Source organism: Chrysemys picta, chromosome 15 (assembly GCF_011386835.1).
Source record: "Chrysemys picta bellii isolate R12L10 chromosome 15, ASM1138683v2, whole genome shotgun sequence".
NCBI classification, from domain to species: Eukaryota; Metazoa; Chordata; order Testudines; family Emydidae; genus Chrysemys; species Chrysemys picta.
Genome location: NC_088805.1, coordinates 373,651 through 399,778, shown reverse-complemented (window position 1 = coordinate 399,778; position 26,128 = coordinate 373,651). Strand labels below are relative to the sequence as shown.

The 26,128-nt window shown below is 44.6% G+C and overlaps 1 long non-coding RNA gene across 1 annotated transcript; it reads right to left on the bottom strand.

Moving 5' to 3' along the window:
- Window positions 1-11,497: 11,497 nt before the first annotated feature.
- On the bottom strand, window positions 11,498-21,272 carry LOC135975773 (uncharacterized). The gene is made up of 2 exons (XR_010592798.1): window positions 19,158-21,272; window positions 11,498-18,525 (listed from the first exon to the last, which is right to left on the bottom strand). It is a non-coding gene; the product is annotated as an uncharacterized LOC135975773 (long non-coding RNA).
- Window positions 21,273-26,128: the final 4,856 nt, after the last annotated feature.

Below are 26,128 nucleotides of genomic sequence, written 5' to 3'. Positions count from 1 at the left end.
GGGAGGTGAATGCCCAGCCTCCTTTTTTCCAGGAGTAAAACGGTTATTCTGCTTTCCCCCAACCCTGTACCCCTCTGCCAGTGGTTTATGTTTAAATGCAGCTTGTGCTTGCTCATAAGAGTCTGCATACCCAGCTAATTCACCCACTGCATTTACCTTTTTGTCCCACAAATACTGTTTTACATCATCACTGCACATATTCAGGAATTGTTCCTGAGTAACGAAATCACACATTTCTTCCAAGCTTGTAATGCCTTTCCCCCTCACCCATTTATCTACCAAATCCCTCATTTCAGTTACATAAGCCACATTACTCAATCCAGATCCCCTCTTAAGACTCATGAATTTAACCCTGTAGGTTTCAGGTGTAACCTGAAACTGTTTCAGAACCAGTTCCTTAAATTTACCATAGTCTGAAGCATCATCAATAGGCATCTTATTGAATATGTCCAGAGCTCTGCCAGTCAATTTTGCGATCAATGTGGTCATCTTTTGATCTTCAGGGATCGCATGGAGTGTGCACAGTCTCTCAAAGGTGATGAAATATTTGGCAATATCCCTGGATTCATCATACTGTGGACATAGTCGCCCCCATTTGTGGGTTTTTGGGGAAGTGAAGCCAGCAGCTGAAGAGTTTTGTCTCTTCAGCTCCATAAGAGCCAGTTCATGTTTCTGGGCCTCAATCAGGGTCTCCATAACCCTCTTGTGGACAACCTCTTCTGTCTCCACTGCTCTTTTGTGGGCAGCCACCTCCCTGGATTCCTCTGCCTCTCTGAGTTTCAATTGAAACTCCCGGTCCTTTGCCTTCTCCCCTGCTTCCAGTCTAGCCAGCTCTAGTTTACTTGCTGCTTCACTGGTAGTCATTTTCCTGTTTTCTTGTGCTGGGCCACACCCCCTCTGCAGTTCAGTGAAACTGGGATGCACTCAGCTCAGGGGATTCTTAGTTAACAGAGACTTTCCTAGTGCCCAGTGTTCAGCTTTTCTGGGCAATTTGCAACTTGTATAGTTCTAGCTTCTTCTGATCTTCAATCTTATTTATTTTGCTTCCTTTTCTGTCCCTACTTCCCTTACCTGAAATAAGCAAACAGAAAACAACAAACCAGTAACCACTTTGTCTGTCCTCCAGCCACCACATTTAAAAAAAACTCACCTAAAATCACTACCAGTATCTCAAAGCAATCAGCTGTGCATGGGCCCTGCTAGACTACACCACTGTGATGGGTTGAATCACAGAATCTCCCTTGGGGCTGCCAACTGATGTGCCAAGACTACTTCTGCCCCTGCTTTCCAGCCCCGGCAGCTTAGGACTTCAGTGCCCTGCCTGGTTTGAGTCAGACCTGCTAGCCTGCTGCAAACCCAGAGCCAAGGTCTGAACCATGTCCCCTAACAGCTGTAGGCTTAACTGACAGAAGCGTTCCTGTCTTTAACACTCAGATGTCCAACTCCCAATGGGGTCCAAACCCTAAATAAATCCGTTTTATCCTGTATAAGCTTTATAAACTCATAAATTGTTCACCCTCTATAACATTGATAGAGAGATATGCACAGCTGTTTGCCCTCCCCCCCCCCAGGTATTAATACATACTCTGAGTTAATTAATAAGTACAAAGTGATTTTATTAAATACAGACAGTAGGATTTAAGTGGTTCCAAGTAGTGACAGACAGAAAAAAGTGAATTACCAAGTGAAATAAACAAGCAAATCTAAGCCTAATACAGTAATACAACTGAGTACAGATAAAAACCTCACCAGTTCCAGTAAGCTTCCTTTTACAGACTAGTCTCCTGCTAGTCTGGGTCCAGCAATCACTCCCACCCCCTGTAGTTACTGTCCTTTGTTCCAGTTTCTTTCAGGTATCCTTGGGGGTGGAGAGGCTATCCCTTTAGCCAGCTGAAGACAAAATGGAAGGGTCTCCCAGGGGATTAAATAGACTTTCTCTTGTGGGTGGAGACCCCCTCCTCACTCCTATGCAAAGTCCAGCTCCAAGATGGAGTTTTGGAGTCACATGGGCAAGTCACATGACTCAGTTTTTACCAGCCACGCCACATTCCTGGGAAGGCTCAGATGTGGATTGGCATTTTCAAGTTAATTGTTGGCTTAAGTGGTTTTTGATTGGGCACTTAATTTGCACTTTTCTCAAGAAGTTGACCAAATGCTCTACTAGGCTAGTTAAAATCAAGCCGGTACACAGCCAATATTCAAATACAAAAATGATACACGCATACAAATAGGATGAATACATTCAGTAGATCATAACCTTTACAGAGATATGTTACATGGCATATGTAGCATAAAACATATTCTAGTTATGTCATATATAAGCATATTCCATAAAGCTTTACGGAGGGCACCGTCACAGACACTTGTTCATTTTTTGGCATTTGATAAGTTACGCAACTTGTTTTTATACGCATCCTTATCGAACCAAAATGTGACACACTATCTCAGCTTAGAGCTGCAAATTTAAGCAAATAAGAGATGTGATTTGGTAAAAGACATAATTTTTTTGTTAACTGATATAGATGTTGTCATATTAAAGAGTTTAAAATGTTCATAAATGTTAATAAAACATATTGGTTCTATGGCACAAGATTAGACCATTATGAACATGTCCTCTCAAATCAGTTGATTATATAAACAAACCACTACTAGTGGCTGGTGCTGGATCATAGATTAATAGGGTTAGAAGAGACCTCAGGAGGTCAGCTAGTCCAACCCCCTGCTCAAAGCAGGACTAATCCCCAACTAAATCCCCAAACGGGCCCCTCAAGGATTGAACTCACAACCATTGGTTTAGCAGGCTAATGCTTGAACCACTGAGCTATCCCTCCACCCCCAGTAAATGCTGAAAGGTAGAGAATTGTTACATTTTAGTGTCATTATAGTTTTATGTCTAGTTGACTAAGGAATTATTTATGTGTGAGAATTCCTTATTATCTTCATATGGTAGCTAAAAGAGGTGACTGGTCGGTTGGTTGAGCCCTAGTTTGGTAGCATGGCCATCATCATAGGCTTTTGTAGCCTGTAGGCCCAGATTCAAGGTGAAAATTTGTGAGGACAGTCTTGTAGAGTGAGTTTCATGAGGACACATGTTTGAAATTTTTGGATCTGTGTCTGTGTTTATATGTCATCCCTTTGTCTTCAGCTCAGCCTGTTATATTATACCTTGCATGCTTGAGTTTTAAGGATGCTCAGTGATAAGGATAATAACCTGCTTGACTGTTTCATTAATTAGTATTCCTTAGTTTTAAGTCTTTTCTGCATTTGTGTACATATCTACAGTAGAAGATTTCAAGTGTAGATAAGCTACTTATTTACAGCAGAATATTTCATGTGTGGATAGGCTGCATATTGACCAGATAGATCACTAGGAAGAGGAGATTTGAAAGTGGTGCAAGCAAGAGACAGCAAAAATAACTGAGTGAAGCAGCAGCTAAGAGCTCAAAGCCAATAACTTCATTTCTCAAGCCACTGGAAAACACGCCTTACCCAACAAATAATGAAAAGTCCGCAACTGAAACAGGTGATATTTTAATGCCAATACCTGAACATGAGGACAGTAGTCAAGAAGGAGATGTGCCAACAGTAACAGATGCAGCAGAAGATCCTGCGTACTATCAAGAAACTCAACAGCAACAAGAAGCTGTAGATTTTACGCAGCAAGAGCAATTCATGAGTACTACAGGTTTGTCTGTGACTGACATTGGAATTATTGACAAGAGCAATGCTGCCCAAATGCAATCTTTCCTTCAAATTAGTTGTTTTGAAATTCCAAGTAACATTTCATGAGATACTAATAATCATGCTTTCCCTACTTGGCTGCTGACAAAAACTCTTCCAAATGGTGAGACCTGCACAAGAGACTGGTTATGCTGGAATGCGGAAAAACAATCTCTGTATTGTGCACCCTGCTTCATTTTGAACAAAAAGTACTGCAAATGCATCAGTTCTCTCTGATCAGTCAGGATGGAGCATCAACAGAGGTTGGAGGAAGTTGAAAGACCAAATACCATCACATGAAAGTTCAACGTTACACAAAGAAAACTATGTTACATTGAAATCAGTAGGGCAGCATCAGCTGAAAGTTCAGTTGAGAATTTACCCTTGACTGAACTCTCTACAGAAACTAATAACTGGAAAAAATTTCTTGAGCGCATCCTGAATGTCATCCTTTTTCTTTCTGAGTGGGGATTGGCTTTCTTTTGTTCCAGTCAACATATTGGTGATCGTGCAAATGGAAACTTTCTAGGCATAGTTGAGCTCCTCAGAAAATATGTCCCACTTTTATCAGGTTTCAGAGTGGTAGCTTTTATCAGAGGATGTTAAATATGTTCGAGAATCGCAAGAGAGTCAAAAGCGCATGCAAGTCCATTATCTCTCCACACACATACAAAATGAGTTTATTAAGCTATGTGGGTCATTCATACAAACAACAATTCTTCATGAGATTCGAAATGCCAAGTATTTTTCAATTGTTGTTGATGCCACTCCAGATTGTTCTCACAAGGAACAGACTACTATGGTTATTCTATATGTTAAGATTGTAGACAGCTCAAAATTTTCAATTGAAGAAACGTTTATTTTGTTTGATAATTTCATGAGAAAAACTGGAAAAGAAATTGCTGTTTGAGTACTAGCAATTCTAGAAGGTTTTAGGTTAGATTTTCAAGTCTGCATTGGTCGAGCCTATGACAATGGATCTAATATGGCTGGGAAGTACACAGGTGTACAAGCAGTTCTGCTTGAGCATAATTCAAATTGTATTTTCTCCATCTGTGGAAACCACACACTAAATCTTGTAGGTGTTGACTGTGCTGAATCATGCAAGGAGGCAATTACTTACTTTGGAACTGTTCAGCAAATGTACAATCTCTTCAGTAGCAGTCCACAAAGGTGGGAAATTCTGAAGCAATATCTTCCTGTTTCTCTGCATGGGATGTCCAAAACTAGATGGTCTACATGGATTGATGGTGTTCAACCAGTTGTGCAGCATTTGAATTCAGTGAGAAAGGCTTTAAATGAGCTTAAATCTCTCAATCTCACTGCACAGGCTCAAAATGAACTTCAGTCTATTCAGAGGCACATGTCCAAATTTGAATGTATTCTGATATCATTTTTGTGGATGAAGCTACTTACAATGATTCACCAAACTAATCTGGTAATTGAAGCATGCAATGCTACACTTGATGTTGAGAGGGATAACATTGAAAGTCTTATCAATGACATTCAACAGATTTGTGAACAATGGGGTGCGATCTTCCACGACCGCTGTGACTAAATCATAGCCTTAGTTATAATTAATTTATGAAATAGATATGTAGCTGTCAAGGCTGTATCCCCACTTTGAACTTTAGGGTACAAATGTGGGGGGCCTGCATGAAAACTCCTAAGCTTAACTACCAGCTTAGCTCTGGTCCGCTGCCACCATCTCAAAGCTAATTCCCTTCCCTGGGAAGCCTTGAGAAACCTTTCACCAATTCCCTGGTGAATACAGATCCAAATCCCTTGGATCTAAAAACAAGGAAAAATCAATCAGGTTCTTAAAAAGAAGGCTTTTAATTAAAGAAAAAGGTAAAAAATCATCTCTGTAAAATCAGTATAGAAAATAACTTTACAGGATAATCAAACTTAAAGAGCTCAGAGGGCCCCCCCTAGTCTCAGGTTCAAAGTACAGCAAACAAAGATAAACACTCTAGTAAAAGGTACATTTACAAGTTGAGAAAACAAAGTAAAACTAAGATGCCTTGCCTGGCTATTTACTTACAAGTTTGAAATAGGAGAGACATGTTTAGAAAGATGTGGAGAACCTGGATTGATGTCTGGTCCCTCTCAGTCCCAAGAGCGAACGAACTCCCAAACAAAGAGCACAAACAAAAGCCTTTCCCCCACCAAGATTTGAAAGTATCTTGTCCCCTTATTGGTCCTTTGGGTCAGGTGTCAGCCAGGTTACCTGAGCTTCTTAACCCTTTACAGGGAAAAGGATTTTGGAGTCTCTGGCCAGGAGGGATTTTATAGTACTGTACACAGGAGAGCTGTTACCCTTCCCTTTATAGTTATGACACGGCCCCCAAATCACAGATAGCGTTGGACGTTCGGTTCCACACTGGCTGTGATTTCTTCCAGGAGTTCTAGGAGAAAACAGAGTTAATAAGACATATGTACCTTTAGACATACTACTGATTATATAAAAAATAACAATATGTTTCATTCCAAGAACAATTGTTAACCAGTTAACTCTGGGAAACTTTCCCAGGAGAGTGCATCAGCTACTTTGTTAGAAGCTCCCGAAATGTGTTGTATTTCAAAATCAAAATCTTGGAGAGCTAAACTCCACCGAAGAAGTTTTTTGTTATTCCCCTTGGCGGTATGAAGCCACTGTAGCGCAGCATGGTCTGTTTGTAGTTGGAAACGCCGTCCCCAAACATATGGGCGTAGCTTTTCCAGCGCGTACGCAATGGTGTAGCATTCCTTTTCACTGATTGACCAATGGCTTTCCCTCTCAGACAGTTTCTTGCTGAGAAACACGACAGGATGGAATTCTTGATCCAGTCCTTCTTGCATTAAAACTGCTCCCACTCCTCGCTTGGACACATCTGTGATTACTAGGAACGGTTTGTCAAAGTCTGGGGCTCTTAGCACAGGGTCAGACATGAGTGTTGCCTTAAGCTGGTTAAAGGCCTTTTGACACTCATCAGTCCACTGAACTGCATTTGGCTGCTTCCTTCTGGTTAGGTCTGTCAGCGGGGCGGCGATTTGGCTGTAGTGTGGTACAAATCGCCTATAATATCCGGCCAAGCCTAAGAAGGATTGGACCTGTTTCTTTGACTTTGGAACTGGCCACTTTTGGATAGCATCCACTTTGGCCTGTAGGGGATTTATAGTTCCTTGACCCACCTGGTGCCCCAGGTAAGTCACTCTGTTTTGGCCTATTTGACACTTTTAGCCTTAACAGTTAGTCCTGCCTGCCAGATGCGCTCGAAGACTTTTTCCAGGTGCCCCAGGTGTTCTGTCCATGAATCAGAAAAAATGGCCACATCATCAAGGTAGGCAACTGCAGATTCTCCCAATCCCGCTAGGAGACCATCTACAAGTCTTTGGAAGGTGGTGGGTGCATTTCGCAACCTGAAAGGGAGTACATTGAATTCATACACCCCTGCCTGGGTGACGAAGGCTGACCTTTCCTTAGCGGGTTCAGCTAGTGGTACTTGCCAGTACCCCTTGGTTAAGTCTAAAGTAGAGATGAATTAGGCATGTCCCAATTTCTCCAATAGCTCATCTGTGCGTGGCATTGGATAGTTGTCAGGACGAGTTACAGCATTTAGCTTACGGTAGTCCACGCAAAAGCGTATTTCCCCATCTGGTTTGGGAACTAGAACCACTGGAGATGCCCATGCACTCTTAGAGGGGCAGATTATACTCATCTGTAGCATGTCCTGGATCTCCCTTTGTATAGCAGTTTGGGCATGAGGTGACTCCCGGTAGGGTGGGGTTCTAATTGGGTGAGCATTACCTGTGTCAATGGAGTGGTATGCCCGTTCGGTTCGTCCTGGAGTGGCTGAGAAAATTGGTGCAAAGCTTGTGCACAGCTCCTTGATCTGCTGTCGCTGCAGACGTCCAAGGGTCATGGAGAGCTTCACCTCTTCCATGCCACCATCCCTTTTTCCTTCGTAGTAGACACCTTCAGGCCACTCCGCGTCATCTGTTTCCTGGGCTGTAAACTGGCAAACGTTTAATTCTCTGGAATAAAAGGGCTTAAGAGAATTAACATGGTATACCTTAGGCTTTATGTTGGAGGTGGGGGAGGCTATGAGATAGTTAACAGCTCCTAGGCGCTCTTGGACCGTGAATGGTCCTTCCCACGACGTTTCCATTTTATGAGCCTGGAGCGCCTTTAAGACCATGACTTGGTCTCCTAGTTTGAAGGACCATTCTCTGGAATGTTTATCATACCAGGCCTTTTGCTCTTCCTGAGCATCCTTTAGGTTTTCTTTAGCAAGGGCTAAAGAGTGTCGGAGGGTGCTTTGTAGGTTGCTTACAAAGTCTAGAATGTTAGTTCCTGGAGAAGGCGTAAACCCCTCCCATTGCTGCTACACCAACTGTAATGGCCCCTTAACCTCACGGCCATACACAAGTTCAAATGGTGAAAACCCTAAACTGGGATGTGGTACAGCCCTGTAGGCGAAAAGCAACTGCTGCAACACTAGGTCCCAATCATTGGAGTGTTCATTTACGAATTTACGTATCATGGCCCCCAAAGTTCCATTAAACCGCTCCATCAGACCATTGGTTTCATGGTGGTAAGGGGTGGCAACCAAGTGATTCACCCCATGAGCTTCCCACAGGTTTTTCATGGTCCCTGCCAGGAAATTAATTCCCGAATCGGTAAGGATGTCGGAGGGCCAACCTACCCTGGCAAAAATGTCTGCTAATGCCTGGCACACACTTTTAGCCCTGGTGTTGCTTAAGGGTACTGCTTCCAGCCATCGGGTAGCAAAATCCATGAAAGTCAGTATGTACTGCTTTCCTCTGGGTGTCTTCTTTGGGAAAGGACCCAGAATATCCACAGCTACTCGCTGAAATGGTACTTCAATTATGGGTAGTGGCTGGAGAGGGGCTTTAACCTGGTCTTGGGGCTTTCCCACTCATTGGCACACCTCACAAGACCGGACATAAGTAGCAACGTCCTTGCCCATTCCCTCCCAGTGGAAGGACTTCCCCAACCGGTCTTTGGTTCTGTTCACCCCAGAATGGCCACTGGGATGATCATGGGCTAAGCTCAAGAGCTTTACCTGATACTTAGTGGGAACTACCAACTGTCTTTGAGGATGCCAGTCTTCCTGGTGTCCACCAGAAAGAGTCTCCTTGTATAAAAGTCCTTGTTCTACAACAAACCGGGATCGGTTAGAAGAGCTGAGAGGCGGTGGGGTGCTCCGTGCCACTGCCCAAGCTTTCTGAAGGCTGTCATCTGCTTCCTGCTTGGCCTGGAACTGTTCCTTTGATGCTGGAGACATCAGTTCCTCCTTGGACTCTGGACTGGGGCTTGGCCCCTCTGGAAGCGATGTAGGTGCAGGGGCTGTTTCCATTGACTGTGAACCGCTGTCCGCTGGTGCACTATGTGGTATTTCAGGCTCTGGCTGAGCCTCTTGGGTAGGGTTATCTGCTGCTTCCGCCAGTTCAGGCTCGCTAGTGCCCTCTGGCATTGGAGCTGTAGACGGGTTTGCAAGCGCTGGACTCAGTGCTGGCAGTGGTTCTGGTGCTGGTTGCATTGCCAGTTCCGGTTCTGGGACTGGCTTTGGCTGGGTCTCTGGGATTGGATCCACTACAGCTGTTGCAGTCATTGGCAGGGGATCCGGTTCCACCACCTTTGTTTGGGTCTCTGGTAACACAGACGGGGCCCTGGTGGACGGCTCAGGAACAGGGATGCGGGTGACTATTCCCACCCTCTTGGCTAGCTTCACATGGTTGGCCAAGTCTTCCCCCAGCAGCATGGGGATGGGATAATTGTCATAGACTGCAAAAGTCCACATTCCTGACCAGCCCTTGTACTGGACATGCAACGTGGCTGTAGGCAAGGTTACAGACTGTGACACGAAGGGTTGAATTGTCACTGGAGCCTCCGGGTTGATGAGTTTGGGGTCCACTAGGGATTGGTGGATAGTTGACACTTGTGCCCCAGTGTCCCTCCAAGCGATAACCTTCTTTCCACCCACTCTCAAGGTTTCCCTTCGCTCTGAGGGTATGAGAGAGGCATCTGGGTCTGGGGATCTTTGGTGTGATTGTGGTGTAATGAACTGTAATCGGTTGGGGTTCTTGGGGCAGTGAGCCTTTATATGTCCCAGTTCATTACATTTAAAACATCGCCCTGCTAAGGTATCACCGGGGCGATGTTGGTTGGTGGAGACTGGTGTGGTGGGGTGAGAAGGCGTCTGGGGTTTTCTTGGGATATGGGTGGGGCCTTGGGTTGTCCCCGGTGGTAACGTTTTGTTTCGGCTTGTTCCTTCTGGTATTCGCTCCAACTGCTACTAGTTTTTTTCTTTTCTGCCACCTCCACCCATTTGGCTCCAGTCTCCCCCGCCTCAGTTACAGTTTTGGGCTTCCTATCTAGGATGTACCTTTCTATTTTTTTAGGAACACCCTCTAAAAACTGCTCCATTTTTACTAGGGAAACCAGATCTTCCAGAGATTTAACATTTGCTCCTGATACCCAGGCATCACAATTTTTGTCAATGTGGTAGGCATGCCAGGTAAATGACACATCTGGTTTCCACCTTAGGGCTCTGAACCGCCGACGGGCATGCTCGGGTGTTAGCCCCATTCTGAGTCTGGCCTTGTTTTTAAAATGTTCATAACTGTTCATGTGCTCCTTAGGCATTTCAGCCGCCACCTCTGCTAAGTGTCCACTGAGCTGCGGCCTCAGCTCTACCATGTACTGGTCTATAGGGATGCTGTATCCAAGGCAGGCCCTTTCAAAATTTTCTAAGAAGGCCTCAGTATCATCGCCTGCCTTGTAGGTGGGGAATTTTCTGGGATGGGAAGTGGTACCTGGAGAGGAGTTGTTAGGAGTGGCTGTTGCATCCGGCCTAGCCCTTGCTACTTCCAGTTCATGCTTCCTTTCTTTTTCTCTCGCCTCCTCTTTGGCTTTTTCCAGCTCCATCTCTCTCTTGTGGGCCTCCTCTTTGGCTTTCTCTTCTCTTTCATGGGCCTCCTCTTTGGCTTTCTCTTCTATTTCTCTCTGCCCTGTCTTGAGTTTTTTTAATTGAAGCAGTCTCTGATGTTTTCTTTCATTTTCTTCTGCTTCTAGTTTGGCCAGTTCTATTTTGTTAGCTACTTCTTTGGTAGTCATTTTCCTGTTTTCTTGTGCTGGGTCACACCCCTCTGCAGTTGACTGAAACTGGGATGTACTTAGCTCTGGCTGCTGCTGAGTTAACAGAGACTTTCTAACTAGCTACTCCCAAGGATGTAAAAAGAAAAAAAAAACAATTCAGCTTGTAAATTCCTTTTACCAGTCGTTTGCTCATTAATTGAACCCTTCTCTTAACAAAGGCTCTTGTTAAAAAAACTTAACACCTCTGCCTTCAGGCAAGGAGAGATAAGATATGCATCTACCTTCAGCTCTGCTTTCCAAGCAGCTAGAAGGAAAAAAAAATCTTGCTGGCTTTTGGGTTTAAAATGAATCCCACCACTCTGCCACCATGTCAAGGCTGTATCCCCACTTTGAACTTTAGGGTACAAATGTAGGGGCCTGCATGAAAACTCCTAAGCTTAACTACCAGCTTAGCTCTGGTCCACTGCCACCATCTCAAAGCTAATTCCCTTCCATGGGAAGCCTTGAGAAACCTTTCACCAATTCCCTGGTGAATACAGATCCAAACCCCTTGGATCTAAAAACAAGGAAAAATCAATCAGGTTCTTAAAAAGAAGGCTTTTAATTAAAGAAAAAGGTAAAAAATCATCTTTGTAAAATCAGTATTGTCGGAGAAAAACAGAGTTCTCACTATTTGTTTAGGTATAGCAAGTCAGATGCTTTATTAACTCTCACAATTGTGCAGAGGGAGAGAGCTAAGCAGGTCTCTCAACAGGTAAACAATTACAGCAAGCATTTATACCTTTTGTTACAGACAATAATGAGCAACAGTTGCATTTTGTTTATACATAGGCCATCTTGATATCTCATTTCCTCACTTGTTTTGACTCTTGCCAACATACAATATTTTCTATACCTTATCTACACAAGGTCTTCTACACCTTATCTATACCAGGTCATAATGACTTCTTACACAGTTCTTTCTCACCCGCCTCACACAATCCTCGCTTCTACAAATCTCGCGTTATCAGGGTTACAGTTAGCCTGACTCTTGCTAACGAACTGTCATGTATTGCATCCCCTTCCTGTCAGTTCTTTCTCTACTTCCACAACCCCCCCTTTTGTACTACTAGTACAACAAACATTTTCAAATCTCTATTTGCATTAAATCTCGGAATTCAGATTCTACATCAGATGCTTCAACCTTAGGGGTTTTGATTGGATGTAATGACAATGCATGATGAGCATGGACATGAAAGGTATTACTATTATTACGTCCTTTACATCAACAATAACATACTCCTGCACAACACAAGCAATAACATTCCCATAGCGATAATATGATGGGGTTGTTGTACAGCCTTAGTCATATAACACAATACATCATACTTAGTACATAAGGTGGATACTCTATAAGCTGTCTGAAAGGCATACTTTTTAACTTGATACATATTTTGAAGCATGTGAATTTGCCCTTGTACTTCAGAGATTTTCTGAATCTCTGGTAACAGTGAAAACAAATTTTAAAATCGATCAGGTACTAAACTAGTCCAATTAAAGGGTATCTGCAACCTAAGGACTACTTGCAAAATTCTATCTGCAGGCCAGTAAATAATATGATTGCCTGCAGTGGTAATGAGATTAAAATGTATGTCTTGCAATGTGGTGGCTTTAACATACACACAGCTATCATTAGCTTAAAAAATAAGTGTCCTGTCAGGGTAGTTCCTTGTCCCCTACCCTCCCAGCAAACGTAGTCATGAAGAGTAACAACTTCTCCTGGCTTCAGTTTACGGATACACTGAAGCTGTGGGGGTTGTAATGGCCAAAATGTCCATTGACTCCCTAACCCCATCCAAATGTCAGATGTAATCCCAGGAGCACTGACTAAAAATCGATTGGGCATACCAGGCGGTCTAATTTCCCAGATGTCTCGGTGAATTACCCAATCCCACATGCATCCTCCCCATGGACCCGGCAGGATTCGGTATGTGGGAGCCCACACCCCCTGAACCGGTCCATATGCTTGGAAGGAGCACTGAGAACGTCCACACTTCCACCCAGAAAGTTTCCAAGTATGTCTCCATGGCCACAGATCAGATGGTACTCCTGATGTGTCTGTAAGGGCAGTGGGCCAAGCCTGATGCTCTAGATCATTCCAAATGGCCATTAGCTGGTCATTCAGGAAATCCTGACTTCTGAACATGCTAGATCCCACTGCAATGCCTTCCCAGCCTCAGTGATATTCAATACCATCTCTGTCAGCAACTTCTGGGTCATTGAACTAAGGGCAGAAATAACATGTAACTCACCAACTCCAGCCTGTACCTGGGTTAGTTGTGCTCCAGAAACAAGGCCAATGGCCTTCTCTAGTTGCCCCAATTTCTCATCATGTTCTTGGTTCTTAAAAATATTCCAAACTGCTGCTGCATTATTGGCCCCATCCCAAAGGGATCCGGTCAAGTCTCTCTTCTTTCTAGAGGAAATAACCCAAGCCCTCTGTTGTGCTAATCTAATGGCAGCCCCCTGTGAGCAATTATAAATTCTTGGGGTTCACTGGTAGTGATATCATATACTTTTATCTCCACTGATCCATTCAATTGTTCGCTTATATGGGATATCCTGAACCTTAAAAATATATTTTTTCAAACAATATTTAAATAAATCACTAAAGTGTGAAGGCCTTAGTCATTGGTTTTATCAAATATATGGCATTGTCTGTATTTGGATGTGTTACAGGGGTAATAGTGTAATGGAGGAGATGGCAGGGGCAATGGCAACAAGGTGCCTTTGGTACTTATCATTTAAAATCCAATTAGGGAGGGCAATACATGCTGAAGGACTTATCCAAAACACAGGGCGCAGCCTGTAGAATAAACCCCAAAATCCAATCAATACCACGTTCCCAAGCATGGGTCCCACAAGTTTCTTCCTGCCAGTGTATAATTCTTTGTTTCTTCACCAGGGTCAGTTCTTAATGTCTCTTGTAGTCAGGAATCCCTGGACTTTGTGGTTTCAGTGAAGCAAGTGTTCCTTCTTCTCTTTTCCTGAAACAGTGTGGTTTAGCATCATACAGGGGAGAGGTTACTAGCACATCACCCTGTAATGGTTTTGCTTCTTCTAGAAAAATCCAGAGGCACAGTAGGTCTGTCAGTGGACAAGGGAGAGGTTACTAGCACTTCACCTTGTCTTTTTTTTTCTTTCTTTCTTTTTCCTGCTGTCCAGAAGACACAGCAGAGCTAGAAGGAGAAATAGGCTTATCATCAGTCGGAGAGTCCTCCCGAGGTGGAGGGGTCTTTCTACAGTGAGAAGCCTGGGTCCAGGCAGGTAGTCCTTGGCACTTCACAGTGGTGGTGGTGGTTAACAGGACTTGGAAAGGGCCTTTCCAGTGTGGAGCCAAAGCAGTCTTTCGTTGATGGACTTTACGTAGACTCAGTCTCCTTGTTTCAATAAATGGCAGGGCTGCTAGGGTCTTTGGGTAGCACTTCTTTTATCTGTGAGAAAAGAAACCTAACACATTTCATTAATGCCTGGCAGTGTTTTGCAGATCTCATAGTTGCTTGGGCACATTCAGGCCCCCCTTTTCTTAGCTATCAGCCAAGTCTTAGCTGTGGGCAGTGTCCTTGGATGGTGCCAGCATCTTATCTTTGGACTGAGCTTGCTAGCTATTTTCCCTCAGTTAACTCATTCTGTTCTTTTTCCTTCTCCCCTTCTTGGCTTCTTTTAACCTACAAAGGAAACTTCCACTTTTCACTCATACACCTTTTCCCAACAATGAACACATACACATTGCCATTATACAGTACATTAGTCTTATTATTCAATGTATGCCATGTACACCCTTCCAGTAAAATAACTTTATTACAGAGCTTTGGAGCAATAAACCGGGACAAGCACACCCACTTTTGAGGAGTCCACTCGGTACAACCTCAGGTGTCCAATAGCTTTTCTCCCTCCCCAGCTCTCTGGCTAGAAATCTGAAGTAGCCAGAAGGATCCCATGGGCAATATGGGGAGTGGGTTAACCTTCCATGTCCTTGCTTCCAAAGACTGTTGGTATGCAAATTGTAACAACAATTTTTTTCAATTAAAAAAAAAATCTGGCCAATGAAGTTTTTTTCTTACTTAAGCAACTGTATTAGACTTTAGTATATCACATTTTCCTGATTTATCCAAACACTTTTTGTATTCCAAGTTGAATAAAAACAAGTATCTGCTTTTTGATTTAACCCTTCTATTTAATTTTGAACTAGACTGTCTTATGAAAATATTAAACCCAACAATTCTGGCCACAAGACAAACACCACAAGACAGGACAAAGAACACAAAAATAGTTCCTATTGTACCAGTAAATGCATGGTACATTGAATGCTGTTCAGCTGGCATCCGTTTTCTCTGATGATCTGAAAGACAAAAGAACAGAGGTCTACCCCTTCTGGGTAGTCAGTCATTGCTTAAAATATTTCCTTTATATACACACATACTCTTGTTGATTTTAGACAAAACAGAGGAATTACCCCATATTTCCTTGTATTTGTTTCATAGGCAGCCCAGGTTTCAGTGGCTTCTACCTTATTAGTTAGAAAATTGCATTAATACAGATGCTTTCTGGCTTGCTTCCAGATCCAAAGCTATCCACAGCTTAAAAATTCTTATGTAAAAAGGGACACAATTAACTTTCCCAGACTTTTGATTGCCTTTTACTTCTAACTCCTGCTTTCAAACACCCAGTGATCTGAAAGAGACAACACAACCTATATTGGTAGGTTTGCATTTCTTTTACCTCTGCTACAATATACACTGCACATGTTCTGGGGAAAATGCACATCCTCTTCACAATTCAATTTCCACAACACTAGCCACATCAATTTCTACACAAGGTGTAACTGTTTCTTTTGTGCTTACAAAATCTCCATGCACCCCTAGTAAAGTGACAGCTCGACCACACAGAGCCAGGGGCACTGTCCTTCTCTCTCTTTTTACCAGATCTTACATCTGCTATTTTGTTACCCAAAAACAAATTCAAATCTTTATTCTTTCCTGAACACTGGGTAAAAGTCATTTACTTAACATATAATTCAAAGGGCTATCCTTAGAGGGTTTTACCAGAGACCCACCCATCTGCCTGCTGATACTCTAACAGAGAATTACACAGAGAACAGAGGGAATTATGGCCTAATAGGATCCTATTACAGGAATTTCTACTAATACTGACAGCTACAGGGGACGGGACAGAAGGATCCCAATTCAACCTCAGAGCTTCATTGCACGCGATGGCTTCCACTCTGAGGAATTACAAATGAGAGGCTCAGTTCCATCCACACACCTAACACCTAAATGTATAAGACAGAAATTCATTAACCGGAGTCGCCAGTAACTGTCACCAAAATATCGGGTCCACCTAGCTGAGAGCCAATAACAGCCAGACAGGGATAAGGAAGAGTTGCTTTATTCAGCAGAAGAAAGGAGAGCCTTGCACCTTGGTACAAAGACTCTGTCTTACACACATTTTACCATTTCAATTATTATCCTGGGGATTTGAAATCCCCATGCTTATAATTACTTACTCCTTTCCTTCCACTATGCCCTCAAAGTTTCCAACCTGTTCTCCAATCTCTCTATCTATTGCCTGCCCGCTTGGGCCCGATCCTGCTTTTCTCGCTGAACCGTCCCTTCCATGGGCACCAGCTTTTTCACTACCAATTTAGATAGGAGGGTGGGCTTCTCAACTAGCCCCCACCCTTCCTGGTCTCTTCTCTTAAACATTCTTACTCACAAGGCTACCCGAGTCCTCCCTCGTGAGGCTTGCCACTTGGGCAAAACGCATGACCCATTGGCATTTAACTATTCAATTTTCTCTTGTGGCAAACACACTGCTCTTACAGCATATGCAAACACAAATGGTTAAATTCTGACAAGTCCCTGAAGGACCGGTACTTGCTTAGCCAGTGCTTCCTTTTCTGCCTGGAAGTCCTGTCTCAAGGCTTGCAACTTGCCCTGGGCGTAGGTTTGAGTTGCTGCCTGGTTCATGATCTATGCTCTTAATTGCTCAATTCTAGTTATCAAGTACACAACTCTTCCCTTTTCTCCAACTTCTCTATTGCCCAGTCCTGCTACGACTGGGGTAGATCCACCTGACACCCTTCCCGGTCAGCCGGGGTGGAAAGAGGAATGCTAAATCCCTCTCCGGTTCTCAGACTTACTGCGGCTGAGAGTAGGCACACTTTCATACTCACACACGTACGTCCAGACTGGTCACGTCTGTGTATAACGTTCAGAGAAGGTGCTGTGCAATCTCCAACTTGCTTCCTCTCTTGGGAGGGCAGTTCTTTTACACCCTGAGGTCTCCTGGGGTGTCTTTTCAGTGATTCCAGTCCAGGCCGGCTGCCTAGGCTTCTTCAGCTTCCCCAAACCACGCCAGCTCCAGGGTCGCAAAGGCCGACTGTTGGATCTCACTGGACAGTTAAGCTTTGCAAATGTAATCTCAGCACTGTAACTTGTATTGCCTTTGGTTTGACTATGTCTATATTTTTTCACAGTCAGCTGGGGCCGAAAGCAGTTTTTCTTTGTACATAGCCTGGTCTGCATTGATTCTTGACCTTGAATGCAGATTAACTTTCTCTTTATCTCTGGACCAAGCTGAATTTCAAATTAACCCGTTCCTTTCCTCAATAGACAAATTGCTCCCATTGTGTGTCAGAGGCTTTTTGGTGATCAAAAGCTCCTCTGAGATGTATGATCTTATCTAGATTGAAGGTACCTTCTAGTGGGCATTGTTTAGATGAATTTTCACGCGTGTAATGATTTCAATTCTCTAAATACTTGCAGGTTTTAGTACCATAATGTACGTACATGAAATAAGCTGGGGTACCCTTAGTGGGTGAGAGGGAATCCTTAGACTGTCCCCCACCCATTTTCCAATCACACACACAGGGAGGAGGATGCCCTGTCCGCGCTAGCGGCACATAAACTAAGGATCTCTCCCTACAGGGTATTCACACAGGAGAGACTAACGAGGATGGCCACGACCCTCCTACACCTCCCTTCAGCAAAGAGCGTCGGCTAGTCTCAGAGAGACGGCGCCGCTTACTCTGTTGCATCCAGTGAGATGATCAGACTGTCAGTGGCTCACACGGAGAGGAAAAGGGGAGGGAAGATGGGTTCACACACTCCTAGACCCAGGTAGCCTCCTCGCCGGATGATGCCAGGCCGAGTTAGCCCACCGTGGGTCGGATCTCCTAAAAGATCCTCTAGTTACCGGGCTTGCGTTAGAGTAGTTCTGGTCACGAGCCAAAAGACTTCGCAGAGTACTCTGGGCGTCTTCCGGTAACACTCAATTCACACTGGTGTACACACACACACACACACACCAAGACCAAGGCCTTATTCCAGGTACTATTCCCAAGTACCTCGATGCATCACTCGGGGATGTTACCCTCCTGAGGCGGTAACAACCCCTCAACACCAGTGCATACCTATGCACCTCGCATATGCATACAGGGGGCGGCAACAATTCCCCTAAGCCGCTCAGCATCTGACCTTGCTGCACAGTCAATAAGTTCGGATGGCATGAGCCCAACAGGGACAGACGGCCCCACGGACAGTCCTCCTCCGACACCCCAATAGAGATTTCAAAAGGTCTCCTACCTCTATTGTGGCGCCATGGGGTTCAAAGGGGAACGATCCGTAGCAGCTGCCGGTGCCTCTGCGGGCGTTGCCATCCTGGACGAGCCCCCAAATTGTCGGAGAAAAACAGAGTTCTCACTATTTGTTTAGGTATAGCAAGTCAGATGCTTTATTAACTCTCACAATTGCACAGAGGGAGAGAGCTAAGCAGGTCTCTCAACAGGTAAACAATTACAGCAAGCATTTATACCTTTTGTTACAGACAATAATGAGCAACAGTTGCATTTTGTTTATACATAGGCCATCTTGATATCTCATTTCCTCACTTGTTTTGACTCTTGCCAACATACAATATTTTCTATACCTTATCTATACAAGGTCTTCTACACCTTATCTATACCAGGTCATAATGACTTCTTACACAGCTCTTTCTCACCCGCCTCACACAATCCTCGCTTCTACAAATCTTGCGTTATCAGGGTTACAGTTAGCCTGACTCTTGCTAACGAACTGTCATGTATTGCATCCCCTTCCTGTCAGTTCTTTCTCTGCTTCCACAGTATGGAAAATAACTTTACAGGGTAATCAAACTTAAAGAGCTCAGAGGGCCCCCCTCTAGTCTCAGGTTCAAAGTACAGCAAACAAAGATAAACACTCTAGTAAAAGGTACATTTACAAGTTGAGAAAACAAAGTAAAACTAAGATGCCTTGCCTGGCTATTTACTTACAAGTTTGAAATAGGAGAGACTTGTTTAGAAAGATGTGGAGAACCTGGATTAATGTCTGGTCCCTCAGTCCCAAGAGCGAACGAACTCCCAAACAAAGAGCACAAACAAAAGCCTTTCCCCCCCCCAAGATTTGAAAGTATCTTGTCCCCTTATTGGTCCTTTGGGTCAGGTGTCAGCCAGGTTACCTGAGCTTCTTAACCCTTTACAGGGAAAAGGATTTTGGAGTCTCTGGCCAGGAGGGATTTTATAGTACTGTACACAGGAGAGCTGTTACCCTTCCCTTTATAGTTATGACAGTAGCAGTGTATTCATTTTATGGTGAATATTTAATATTAATTACAAACAAAAGTACTTTAAAAGAATAGTGAGGTTGCAAACTCAAGCACTCCAAAGCGAAGGGTGTCAGAGCCATACCAAAAGTGTGTGTGGGGGGAACCACCCTTATCCCTCCTTTTCTCCCTGAGGCCCTGCCTCTGGCCAAGCCGGGGTGAGGCCAGGGAGCCTGCCATCCACCCCGTCCTGGATAGGGGGAGCTGAAAGCAGCCCTCTTCCCATGTCCCTGCCCCCGGGCCCTTTGCCTGGGGCAGGTGGAGGGACCTAGGCTCCCCATAGCTGCCCGCACTGCTCCCCAACTTGGCTCCGGCTGTGGGGCGGGGCCTCGGAGCCGCAGCCTGGCGATGATTAGGGTTGCCAACCCTTCAGAATTGGCCTGGAGTCTCCAGGAATTAAAGATTAATCTTTAATTAAAGATTATGTCATGTGATGAAACCTCCAGGAATACGTCCAACCAAAATTGGCAACTCTAGGCCATGATAAAGCCATATGAGTAGCTGTGGGGAGCAGATGACGCCTAGATGATGACTGGCAGTAGCCACTGAGTCAAGGTGGGTGAGAGGGTTGAGGGTTCACCTGGGAGGGGAGACCCAGAGCATGGTGGGGTACTGCTGGGGCAGAACCCAGAGGTAAAGGGCACCTGGCTCCGGGAGGGACATGGGGGCCAGCGGCAGGTGAGCTACCGGCCTGCAGAGGGCGCTCCAGGCTGGAATCAAGCTAATTCCCAGGATAACCAGCAGGAGACGCCGCACCAGTGAGTCTTGCCTCACTACAGGGAAACTTATACAATCTTAGGGAGCACCATACCTCTTCCGTCAGCATTTGCAGTGACACTCAGCCTATGTTGTAAAACAGAAGAGTTTATTAGTTAACTGAAACACAGCATAGGAAGTCTTGGTTAGCACAGAGAAAAGAAAGTTACAGCATCCCAGTCAGCACAAAGCCCACAGCCCTGTTCCTCTGATCTCCCTTTGTCCCAGTTCAGGTATGCCTCCGACTGCTCCCCAGACCCAACACTTAACTTCCACCTCAACCCCCTCAGTCCTTTGTTCTGGTGCTGGGGAGATATGGCTCAGCATCCCTGCTGTGAGGTGGAGAAGTCCATTTTTCTCTGGGTTGTTGGTTGCTAGGAGTCCATGTCTGGGAAATAGGATTTGCCATTGTCTTCTCAAGAGGTCCATTGATATGGGACCTAAGACCGCAGACAGCTAGGCACCATTCACACCTGCCCAGAGAACAAACAGACATTGTCCCCCTCCGCTAGGTAATAATGCAGCAGAGGGAAAACTGAGGCACTCATAGGTTTCATAAAAATATTAAAGAGGATTCCAAAAAGGGTGGATCTAGACTGTTCTTAGTGGTACTAGATGGATAGCTCAGTGGTTTGAGAATTGGTTTATTAAACTCAGGGTTGTGAGTTCACTCCTTGAGCGGCCAGCTGGGGCAAAATCAGTACTTAACACTGTTAGTGAAGGCAGGGTGCTGGACCTGATGACCTTTCAGGGTCCCTTCTAGGTGTATATCTATCTATATATAAAAAAGAAGTAATGGTCTCAAGTTGTGGTGGGGGAGATTTAGGGTTGGATATTAGGGAAAAACTTTGATGGATTATCTGGGAGAGCAGAGATTAACAGTGCAACCTGGCTGGCAACACCTAGGAGTCTCTCAGAGAAGTTCCCTGCTCAGTCGCTTGGCACCCACTAGCAATGGGCTCTGACAGTGGGAATTTAGAGGAGGACTCAGCAGACAGTCCCTTCTATGGCTTCCTGAATGAGAGGGAGTTTGGTCTTGTCATTTGGCTGTCAGAGTCAGGGCTCCTGGGTTTTCTGAATTTGGAAGTGGGTGTGGTCTAATCGTTGGAGCTGGACTGGTATCAGTACCATGCTTCAGACCTGCCTCTGTCAGTGACGTTGTGGGTGACCTTGCTGCCAATCACTTTCCATCCCTTAACTGCGATTAAAAAAATTAATTGCAATTAATTGCACTGTAATTTATTAAATATTTTGGACGTTTTTCTACATTTTCAAATATATTGATTTCTATTACAACACAGAATACAGAGTGTACAGTGCTCACTTTATATTATTTTTATTACAAATATTTGCACTGTAAAAATGATAAACAAAAGAAATACTATTTTTCAGTTCACCTCATACAAGTACTGTAGTGCAATCTCTTTATCGTGAAAGTGTAACTTACAAATGTAGATTTTTTTTGTTACATAACTGCACTCAAAAATAAAACAATGTAAAACTTTAGAGCCTACAAGTCCACTCAATCCTACTTCTTGTTCAGCCAATTGCTAAGACAAACAAGTTTGTTTACATTTAAGGGAGATACTGCTGACTGTTTCTTATTTGCAATGTCACCAGAAAGTGAGAACAGGCGTTCGCATGGCACTTTTGTAGCTGGCATTGCAAGGTATTTATGTGCCAGATATGCTAAACATTCATATGCCCCTTCATGCTTCGGCCACCATTCTGGAGGACATGCTTCCATGTTGATGCTGTTCATTAAAAAAACAAATGTTAATTAAATTAGTGACTGAACTCCTTGGAGGAGAACTGTATGTCTCCTGTTTTGTTTTACCCACATTCGGCCATGTATTTCATGTTATAGCAGTCTTGGATGATGACCCAGCACATATTCGTTTTAAGAACACTTTCACAGCAGATTTGACAAAACACAAAGAAGGTACCAATGTAAGATTTCTAAGGATAGATACAGCACTCGACCCAAGGTTTAAGAATCTGAAGTGCCTTCCAAAATCTGAGACGGACGAGGTGTGGAGCATGCTTTCAGATATCTTAAAAGAGCAACACTCCGATGTGGAAACTACAGAACCTGAACCACCAAAAAAGAAAATCAACTTTCTGCTAGTGGCATCTGACTCAGATGATGAAAATGAACATTCATTGGTCCACTCTGCTTTGGATCATTACCAAGCAGAAACCGTCATCAGCATGGACACGTCTTCTGGAATGGTGGTTGAAACATGAAGGGACATATGAATCTTTAGCGTATCTGGCATGTAAATATCTTGCAATGCTGGCTACAACAGTGCCATGCGAAAGCCTGTTCTGACTTTCAGGTGACATTGTAAACAAGACGTGGACAGCATTATCTCCTTCAAATTGTAATCAAACTTGTTTTCTGAGTGATTAGCTAATGTAGGACTGAGTGGACTTGTAGGTTCTAAAGTTTTACATTGTTTTTGAATGCAGTTATTTTTTGTACGTAATTCTACATTTGTAAGTTCAACTTTCATTATAAAGATATTGCACTGCAGTACTTGTATTAGTTTGTAATCAAAAATAAATATAAAAAGACCACTGTACACTTTGTATTCTGTGTTCTAATTGAAATCTATATATTTGAAAATGTGGAAAACATCAAAAAAAATTAATACATGGTATTCTATTGTTTAACAGTGTGATTAATTCCATGATTAATCACAATTAATTTTTTTAGTCATGCGATTAATCATGATCAATTTTTTTAATCGCTTGACAGCCCTAAAGAACACCCATTCAGTTGGGGACCATTCCTGAAGCCCTTACTCTGACAGTGCTGAATTGTAATCAGACTCCTTTCTAGTCATGGGGTACTCTTTGCCACTCCATCTGTTTTCTCCCTCTGTTTAAGTGAGGCTGATCTACAGGGGGCCTGTGACAAATCCAGTCAGTTAGACAACATTTCCAGACTTTCCACAGCCAAGATTCCAGTTCATGTACTGGTGCCTTCTCCCCATCACCCTGTAGTCCATCCAAACGGTCTCGCCTAACCTTCAAAGTTCCCTGTGTGTACATCTTTGCCTTGTCTTCTCCCCATCCTGTTCCCCACTGCCACTGTACCATCCCACGCAGCTGGTAAGAGCCAGGGATCTGAGTCCAGCCACCTCAGCTGAGGCTCCCTTTCTATTCATTCCATCAGGCTAACCCTATAGTTCTCAGATACTCTTGAAATTACCCCTTTAGCTTGTGCCCTTGGGGATGAAGGACTCAGATTCATATCCAGCTAATGCCCATTGCGTCTGTATGTGACCATGGCTTTACTTACTCATCATTACAGGCTGTTTAGCCCATTCCTGGTCATGTGTGGCACATCTGCTCCTGGCCCTCTCTGTGACACACAGCTCCATCACCTTCATTAGGGCATGGCCCACCAAAGACAATCTATCAGCTCCTATGCGGTGTTCATTTCCATGATCGATGGTGAGCCATATTCAGACCATAGAAAGTTAGGGTGGTGTTCTCCAGGGAAAACTGCTGAATCTTCAGTCTGTGCCCCAACCCAGTCCCACATACTAAGGGATTCAAAAGGGGTCCATGATCCCAGGTAGATAAAGTAGCTCAGTGGATGGAATTACTGCCGGGACTGATTCTTAAATCTGCTCTAGGGAGATTTCCATAGGAAAAGCAGCTGATAGTGGGGGTGAGGGCAATACAAACACTATCCCTCAGACCTTGAATAGCAGGAAGGCCAAGGGATTGGTGTGTCTCACTAAAGGGAGCAGAGATGGAGAGCAGAAAAGGACATTGGAGAAATTGCACAAAAGAGAGTGATGTCTCCCCATGATGGTGACTGACACTTCCTACAGGAAATAACTGTCTAGAATTCAGGACACCTCCTCTGAGAATGAAATAAGAATGTCATCATGAGAAGAAAGTATCTGTACCAGGGTAGAGATCCAGAGATGGGGAAAGCTCCCAGCCGGGTTATGTAGCAGGAGCTCCCTCTTTGTTGCTAATGACCCAGGCACCTAGACGAGTGTATGGTTCATACCTCCAAAAGAGGAATGGGATCTTCCATCTATGCCTCAATGAGACTCATGTTGCTTGGTTTGACAGGATGAGATTGTTACCCAAAATTGGGCCAGCTAGTAAGCTTAGGGAGGACTAATGACCCACCAGAGTTTGGCAGAAAGCAGCACATTTATTATACTGATAGCTAAGCTCAAAAGAAGTGTGTGTGTGTGGGGGGGTCACACTCACACTTGCATACTCACGCTCCCAGGACAGGCACGGCACTGGAGATGTTAGGATCCTTGAAGGTAAGTGTCCCACAGCGCAGTGATGGATGATGTGATGAAGGTAAGTCTTCCCGAGGCACGATGAAATGCAACGCAGCGAACCACTGGCCAGGCAGTCCGGGCGAAGGGCCTTCACAGGAGGTACATGCTTGTGAGTGCACTCCTGAGCACATGGCCCCTTCCCCTTTTAAGGACCTGCTCCTCATGGCCTGCAACTAGAGAAGACTTGGCCACGTCTAGTTGGGCACACTCCACCTCGGGCAGTGTCCATGCAGTGTCTATGCACTGGGTGTGTGATCGCTGCCTAATTAGAGTCTTGGACACCTGGTCTATCTGGGAGCTCTTCTGATCTTCCAGCTGTTCAACCAGCCCATTCGTCCCACAAGCATTCCAGGAGGGAGGGGGAAGGGGAAAGCCACTTCATAGGTATTCAGAGAGAGAGAGAGGAGATAAGAGGGGGAGGAGGGGGGGAAAGTATAACAGACCTTTTGAGTATACAGGTTATACATAGCATAGTTATACATAGCATACAGATCACTGCTGCTCCTACAGCACTCCGCCCCTTGATCTATGATCATTACAGTAGTTGTTGTCATTGTAGGACACAGGTGATCTGTTGCAAACAAACCAAACAGTCATAACCAGATGAATATAATTAAAACCATTACAATTGACTAACACCAGATATAACATAACACTAATGCAAGTAATCACAATAATAATAATTGGGAATACAGTAAAACCATCACCGTTGCAATAATTGGGTGCATTGACAAACAAAATGAGGCTCAAGTTTGATGCTGTGTAGTGGAGTGGTCACCCGCTCCTGCCTGGGAAGGGTTAAAGCCAGCCCTGCAGAGGGCTGGGGCTGTGGAAGGAAAGACCTGGGCTGATTGGGGGAAGCAGTTGCAGCTGGGCCACGCCCCAATCAGAACCCAGCGGGCCCTATAAAGGCCTGAGCCAGGAGCAAGAAGTCAATCTCTCTCTGCACTCAGAAAGAGAAGGGCCTGGCTGCAGGGAGCTAGACACAGGGTACCTGAGTGGAGCAGGGCTGGGGAAAGGCAGAGGAGCTGGGGAGCTCCAGCCTGGAAAGCCCCAGACTGCGGCCTAGCATTGGACCAAAGGTACTGGGGGTTGCAGAAGGCAGCCCAGAGATAGGCCAAGGCAGCAGGTCCAAACCCAACCTTGCCTGTGATGAGTGGCTGATACTGCAGTCTGCCCCAGGGAGTGGGGCTAGATGGTGACTGGCAGTAGCCTTGCACTGAGGTGAGGTGGGGTTAGTGGGTGGGGGTTCCCCTGGGAGGGGAGACCCAGCGTGTGTGGGTACTGCCAGGGGGCAGCACCCAGAGCAAGGGGCACCGGGGTCCTGGGAGGGACACGGGGCTAGTAATGACAAGGCGGATCACCGGCCTGCAGAGGGTGCTCTGGGCTGGATTGACGAGCAGGAGGTGCTGCAGGGGTGAGTCCAAAGCCTTACATGCTGCAATAGCCATCAAACAATAAAAGTCACTGAGGTCAGGATCTCCTTAAGTACACACAACAAATAAGATTTGTAGGAGTACCACAGTTGTCATGCAAGGTTAAACTGATTTGGACTTAACTAACA